The following is a 7,722-nucleotide window of genomic DNA, read 5'->3' as shown; positions in this document are numbered from 1 at the left end:
ATCGGTGTGGAGTCGCGACTCAAATCACTATTCAGTGTATCAAGCCAGCGCAAGTTGGATAAAGCGCCATTCTACAACTGGTTTTGTTTGTGATCCACATATAAAATCATAAATTTACTGCAGTATCGTCCATCCTGTCGCCCTCTATGGTGGCGAGGTTTGGCCGAATATAAAAGATAATGAATATGTTAGCGTTTCGCGACAATGGAGACGGGGATGTTACGTTGGATCAGTGGCGCAACGCGCCATAATCACCTCCGAGACGAGAATATCCGTTGCACCGGTCCTGGAAAAATTGTAATTCGCGTTGACGAGAACTCAATTGCCAAGGTTGTTGGGAACATCGAAGCCGATGGGAAAACAACCAAAAAGGGGCCGAAAGAACAATGGCGATTTGAGAACTTCACGCCCCAGCTCGCTTTTCAACGAGATAAACGCTGAATAACAAAAAGAAGGGGAAGGAAGCATACCTTATTGTTGTTGCCACAAACGCAGAGCAACTGTATCCTCTAATTTTGCTTTCCTCCCGACCTGCATTGCGCTTTCCAAACAAAATGTTTCATTTAAAAAAGTTTTCTTGTTATAGTCTGCGGTCAGGCTTACGGAGCAATGCTAAATCCTAGACAACCGTGTTTATTTCCGTTTTGAGGGTGTTAATTTGTCCGTATATTCACGCGAAATCGGCTAAAATGCGAATTGATTGTAGAAACACAATCGACACCAATTATCCCCTAGTTTCCACCAGAGGTCACTTTCCTTCGCCATCACCTTAAAGTTTTAGAAGTACTGTATTCTTGTTGAGTCTCTCCGCTAGGTGCCGGAATCGAAAATCCAGTTGGATATGAATAGGGTTTTGTAAGACCAACACAGATTGATGCGCGTATTCGGGACATTCAATAAACTTATCTCCCAACGTATCCCCAGAATTAGCCAAAGGATTTACCTGGGATCATAATAATTTAACATTAATATTCCATATTTGGATAAAAAAAAATCGACTTTAGCCTCGGTGTTCGGAATAGGAGTGGGGACTGCATAACTTTCACTCCCGGCACAAATTTGCTCACTTTGACACTGGCGTGGAGTCAAAACTAATTTCTGATCAGCAGATCTCATCTCATATTAGTATCCTTGCGCCTTGAGTAATTTAATTGTTTCCCTCGAAATTAATTGCGATAATCTCTTCGTTCGTTTATTTTTTATCAATATTAAAATATTTAAAGACTCTGAAACTCATTATATTGGCCCTTTCGGTCTGCTCATGACACATCATCAGCACGCAAAACTTCACTAGGTTTCGAAATTTATTTATCCTCTATGCAACGGTGGGGATGGTAAACAATTTAATCTGTGTAAGGATGGAGAAGTACTGACAACCGTGCGTGCATGGTTCGGTTACATTCCGCCAACTTCATTGTATTTATAACCGCACGTCAAGCATTCGCAGCATGTGACAGAAATCCACTTGTGTTTGTTTATCTGCTATTTTGGTTTCCTTTGGTGCTTCTTTAGGGGACCTGCAAGGTAATTAGAGTGAGCGCATGGTGACATTGCTGATGGTTTATTTGCGCAAATTAGATTCAAGAAACGAAGCCATCGAAGATGATTTATTTGGTTATTTGATGCAACCATATTCTCATGAAGTCTGTGAGTTCACAAACGCTCACCTACAAATGAAGGTTTCCACTGCTAGAGTCTCTTCCGGGAGTGAGTACAACAACTCATTATTTTGTAGATTCATTGCACAAACGCACTAAAAACTTAGTTTCTGTAGTGCAGGGCTGCGTGACGCTTCCCGGAGAACACTTCTCATGTTAGTGTCTCCACAGCAAGGAGACTTCCCTAACTATTGCTCATCTCTCCTTGTACTTCGGCTTGAGCTGCAATTAGCGTTATGTCATATACATATCCTCAGTAAAATAACGGTTCCTAGTTGTAATATCTGGGTAGCGGATCGACACCGCGCCATTGGAATCATCACATAGACACGAATTAACAATTAAATCGTTTCCCAATAAGGTTTTATGCAAGGAAAAACCTTATTAAAATGGATTCAAAGTCTGTCCGTCTGTCTGTCATTCCCGATTTACTTCGAAACGGCTTAACCGGTTGTCACGAAATTTGATGAGAACATGTGGTCTGCATGCCCCGGCGGGGTCCTGGAGGACCACTTAATAATAATAATTGTTGGCACAACAATCCGATTGGATGAGTGCCTCGAAGGGTGTTAGAGCACTTCATTCAAGACCGTAACGGTACTCTACAGGATTATAGTACCCTATAGGAGGCATTGTGGTGCAGCATTGCGCTCGCCCGAGATTATTACCTTGATTTGATTCAGGTATTCACTCACAGCTGAGTCGTTTGCCTGTTTAGGATTAGCACAATATTTATGGCTTTGATAATGTATGTACGTATGTATATCTATATTTTGCATTTTTAGCCATGTACGAATGAAAAACGCTGTACAGATAGCTCCTCACAAAAGATGAACATAAAACCTTTATACCTGAAGCGCCCAGCTTCCTGTACCCTGACTAATATGATTATGCTGACAGTAGTTTCCAAATTTTAGGAGAAATCTCTCTTCATTTTTTGTATACTTAACATGATTCCTGAAAATTTCCCTAACGTACGACAAATGCATGGCAATGAAGTTATCACACATTAAAATGAACCTATATTGTGTGTGTTATTCCTCATAGGAGTTTAAGATTTCTCACCCATTTTTTTACAAATAACTTGTCCATTGTTTATAGGCACCATTTTCAATCTGTGAAGATGGCCGAAAGACTGCTAGGATAACTCTAAGACCACACTACACTTCTATGCTTTATTCAATACTACCTACAATCTGCTTAACATTATTCTTGGTTAATTATTAATTATCCATTATTTCGATGAGTCCACTATTTGTCATATTGCCAGCTTAGCACTTTTTACATGCAAACTGGAACGGACGCGCGTTGGACTTTGGATGGTATCAACGACCTGCTGACAGGTGAGTAACCGGGTTACCACATTTCCTCCCGCCATTTAAAATGTGGGTACCGGTGAACACCATAACGTGTGTATATGGTACAACATCGAACCCTCCATTCACATAACGGAAAATTACGTATTACCTCAATATACCTGCAGCTTCTTAAGTTGGTGACAATGTGGTGCCGTAATCTGTTGCTGAAGGTTTGTCAATAATTTCAATGGTAGTGCAGTGGCCACGGTGGTTGTTATGGATCCGATTTTACCTCGAGGTAGAACCGTTGGTGCTCGCGAAGATGTTTTTAAAATACTTGATACGATTCTCTGATGGAAACTTTGGTGCTTGCTTCTTTCGCTTTAATGGAGTCATCGAATGTGATAACAACGGTGGGCGCGGCAACGTGTTGACTTCTTCCTCTGCCAGCCGCGCGTTTTACTCGTGGAATTGGTTTGTATTTTGCTGTTGCAGGCTTCTCGTCCGCTGCAATTCTTTGGGAATTGTTTGCATGACATTGGTTCGCTGTAATGTTAGATTGCGCTTTAACGATTGGTTGGTGAAGAGAAGCATCATAGCGGAGCTCTCACATATGATACAATACGCACGGAACTAGCCAATTCCATTAAGTGTTGGTATCGGCAAAACCACCTCTTTTGTAAGGGCAATGAATCAGGGGTTTCCTCGATTAACAGTTAGTATTCTCCTTCGAGAACGCAAAATTATAATTTCTTTAACGGATCCATTCTTAGATTCTACTAAATCGAAAAATCTGAAAAAAAATGAAGCGGCCTCTATACAGTGTCCAGGCCCCAAAATACTCTCAAATTAAGTTAATATTAGTATATTCTTATATTTTTGGGAAATTGACTTCAATTTATTTTCACAAAATTATAAACTTTAGATCAATGCATGCACTTTCACTCAAATCTTACCTCCACTGTTCAAGGCTCGTTTATCAATTGGAAGTTGCCGGCCAAACTCATCAGCTGGTCTCCGAATCCGCTACGTACTTGCACAAATATGAAATGAAATGATTAATTTTTTTTTAGAATTTTAAATGATGGCTGTAAATTAATGTCGAGAAAAGAAATTGTGAGAAGTATATTAGGAACGGTAAGAGGTGTTAAAAATGGAAGAAAGGAGAATATTGCATATTAGCGGATGCATTCCTTAGTAGGTTATCTCCGAAAAAGGTAAAGGTAAAAACGAAGTCGAAAAATGTTTTCATTGGACAGAGTTTCGAGTCTGAATTCGGAGTATTGTTATATGCAAAACCTGCCGTCCTCAGGTACTCATTCCAACCCCAGGGCTTATCGTCTTTGAAGCAGTGCAGATAATTTCCTAGGCTGGAATGCTGCCTTTCCACAGCGTTAGCCTGTAGATTGTACGCGGTTGTCTGCAATTTCTCTATATTAGCAACTTGTAGAGTGACTTAAATTCCTCTCCTGTAAAATTAGCACCCTGATCGGTCACAATTGACTTGGGCAGTGAATATCGGCTGATTATCTCATCTCTCATACAACCCTTTGGCAACGGTATTGCCCTCTCGGTTCGGGATAGCTCCGAAGTCTACAAATCGTACAAATCCAGCATAGACAGGACATAATGATTGCACCTCGACGAATTAGGCAATGTCCCCACCAGGTCTACATATATAGTATCTTATCAAAACGTTTGTTAGACACAGGTGTAAGCACAAGTAGCATTTTGGTTTGCCGATAGTTCTTCTTCCGTTGATGCTTTCCGCACTTCAACACGTATCTGTAGACATCCCTCTACCTTCCACGTCACCTGAAGGATCTCCTGATTTTGCCATAATTCTTCTTTGTACCTAGGTGGCCTTTGAACTTCGAATCATGATAGTCCTGTAGAACTAGCCGAGCATAATTGGAGTTTTCCATCTTCACTTCTTTCAATTTCTTTATCCGAGAGCTTAGCAGGCTGGGCCAATCTCCCCAAGACTGCACCTCCTTTACTACTTTCGTTGGTGAGCGAGTCACCATCAAACAGGCGCCCAATCCAGCCTTATCGCTGTCATCACCCAATTATCTACTTGAGGCATCTGCATTACCTAGTGTAGATCCCTGCTTATAAATGACCGCGGTCATCATCCAATGATCTACTTAAGGGATCTGCATTACCTACTGAAGATCCCGGCTTATAAATGACTTTGAAATTATACTCCCACAATTTTTATCGCAACCTTAACATTTTAAAGGCAAAAAGTTGACTGACGGTTTCGTCAAGGCCAGAGGCAACTCATCAGACGCTGCCTCACCTCTGCCCATGGGAGCAGCGTGATCGAAAGTAACGATAGATGGAAAACGCTCCACTTAAATATAATCGCAAACACGTAATGGGTACGAATTATATTTAAGTGAAATCCGTCTTCAGTCTAGACCTAAACCAAGCCGATGTAGATAAATAATATTTTTTTTTGTTGAGGATGCTGGGAGTCCTAAGTCCTCACTCACTTAACATTTTACTGGTTGTACCCTTCGCTTTTCACTATCCGCTTAGCGGTTTGTGTTCCGTTACAAACCTTATTTCCCAGTAGGTAGCATCGAAACTCTCACTCGGTCGTGCAGTAACTCTTCTCGGCCGCATTAAGTGCCCTACTAGCATACACAGCCCCTAGAACTTCACCGCCAGCTTTCGCTACTACCGTGAATTAAAATTCGGGTATGCTGCTGGGGTGGGGTAGTGAGCTTGTTTTTCAGATCCATAAAAGGCCTACCACAATCATCACTCCAAATGGACTTCTCTTTGTTCCGCTGCAATTTGTAAATGGGCGCTGTAATTTTTGCGTAAATTGGTACGAATATGCGGTAATAAATAGCCAACCCCAAAAACGACGTTCGGTCTTGGGAATTCTTCCACCTCTTTCTCGGAACCCACATGCCCTAGGTAAGTTATTTTAAATGTTGGTTATGCTCGTCTAAATTTTTAGCGAAGATTATTACATCATCAAAGTGTATAAAACATTTTATGCCTTGGAGACCCGTTAGAATTGGGTTCAGTATAGTTCAGAAGAAAGCAGCTGCTATTTTGATGCCAAACGATAGTCTCTTAAACTGCAAATGTTAGGAAAGGAAACTGAACGCAGTTTTCCTCTTATTTTCTTCATTTATCAAATACCGGGAATTACGAAGTTGATCGAGAATATCATCTATTCTTGGTAAGGGGTACGACATGGGAACGATCTTAATATTCAGTTCCTTAAAATTCACATATAGCCGGAAACCAAGATAAACGGGGAATTATATGAGCTATTACTCGCTATTTTGTCATCCTCTAGGAGATTATTAGGCCGCTTTCATCATTCCACACGATGAGCATGCGGTGTTCGATACTGAGATTGGTTCGTCACTGTCGCCCATGGCAACACTGGTATGGCAGTAGCCTTAATAGGGGTACACGTTAACTTGTCCCCCAGAAGCATAATTATGTCTTTAAACTCAAGACAGAGTTGAGTTACACTATCTCTTTCTTACTCATTGAGTGTGTTCAGTAGTTCCAAGACTTCTCTGAGCTTCTTCAGTCTTCAGCCCGTTGCACGATCTATTACGGCCCTCTTGTGTATTGTGTAACCCTCCCTATTATTCTATTATAATTTAAACTCCCTTCATGTCTCACCGCTCGGAATTTGCACCTATGCAGCGCCGAATTCAACATCTAGAAAATACTACAAGAATCCAGCAACTCTTTCCTCCCCATATACTCCACTAATACTAACAGTTTTATCTACATCTAATAATATGTCCTCGCTTAACACTGATTCTTTAATTAAATCCCACGCTGCCCCTGTGTCTAAAAGTAGTAACAGACTGCTCCTTGAACCCCGAACAGTGAAGTTCAATGACAAACCATCCACAACTTCGTCGTCGAAAAAAAATTCTCTCAGAACCCCACGTTCTGTATTCTCACTTTGAAGGTCGGTGATTACTCGTTTTTTCTCAGCTCCAATTCCGCTAAATATTTTCGAGGTCAATGATCCCATGAAATAGAAATCACAGTAAAGCCCACGTTCTTCCCTATGTGATACGGAAAAATGAACCGTCCGCCTTGTGTACTTGGCCCGAATTCCGCTGTTGAATACAACGCACAAAAAGGATCAACATTCCTCGCTCGATATTCCCTCGTGCGATGCCCTAGATTGTTCCACTTAAAACACCGAATAGGGTTTCCTGACCTGTCAACTGATGCTGAGCCAATCCCTTGCTGCCAGCGTGATATCTCTCTTCGGATCGTTCCATGACTGGTACTGCGTTGGTGGAGCAAACTGTAGCCCGGATGAATCGTGTTGCCCTGCCGGATGCCCACCAAACACAGATCTTCCATTCGAGAAAGTCAGAACAAATGTTCTCTAAATTAGTCCTATCTTTAGAGTTCTTCACTAGTTTAAGAACATTTTCACTTTTACGCACCTTAACGAGATTCTTTTCAACTCCTGATGTTCCGGCCTCAGGGTTTATGCTTCGATTATTGCACTTTTCTTCTACTTCCTCAAATTTTTCTTACCTACTTCTGTCCGCTCTCCCCCGCTGTGCGATCAAATATGCCCACGTTTCCTTTTCTGTCTTTAACGACAGGAAAAGGGTCAACTCCTACCTACATACCTACCTACCTTATCCTAGAAACTGGCTGCACCAATATGTGAAGATCACTGAAAAATCGTTAAGATAAGTCGAAAACACTTTACATTTCTGGTTCTTGGACGTGGTGTGGGGGTGCATGGCTGC

The 7,722-nt window shown here is 41.5% G+C and overlaps 1 protein-coding gene across 6 annotated transcripts in view; it reads left to right on the top strand.

Moving 5' to 3' along the window:
* Positions 1 to 1,385: 1,385 nt before the first annotated feature.
* LOC119646822 (inositol-pentakisphosphate 2-kinase) overlaps positions 1,386 to 7,722 on the top strand; it is a 42,266-nt gene continuing 35,929 nt past the window's right edge. For 4 of the 6 annotated variants that reach the window (XM_038047441.1, XM_038047440.1, XM_038047437.1 and 1 more), the window contains exon 1: positions 1,386 to 1,524. The gene's annotated coding sequence lies outside the window, so the exon portion shown is untranslated. Of the gene's footprint in view, positions 1,708 to 7,722 lie in introns of all 6 variants that reach the window. The other 2 variants (XM_038047439.1, XM_038047438.1) reach the window with 2 other exon arrangements.

Source organism: Hermetia illucens, chromosome 1 (assembly GCF_905115235.1).
Source record: "Hermetia illucens chromosome 1, iHerIll2.2.curated.20191125, whole genome shotgun sequence".
Lineage (NCBI taxonomy): Eukaryota > Metazoa > Arthropoda > Insecta > Diptera > Stratiomyidae > Hermetia > Hermetia illucens.
The sequence above is the reverse complement of the archived record's forward strand: the minus strand, read 5'-3'. Positions and strand labels throughout refer to the sequence as shown.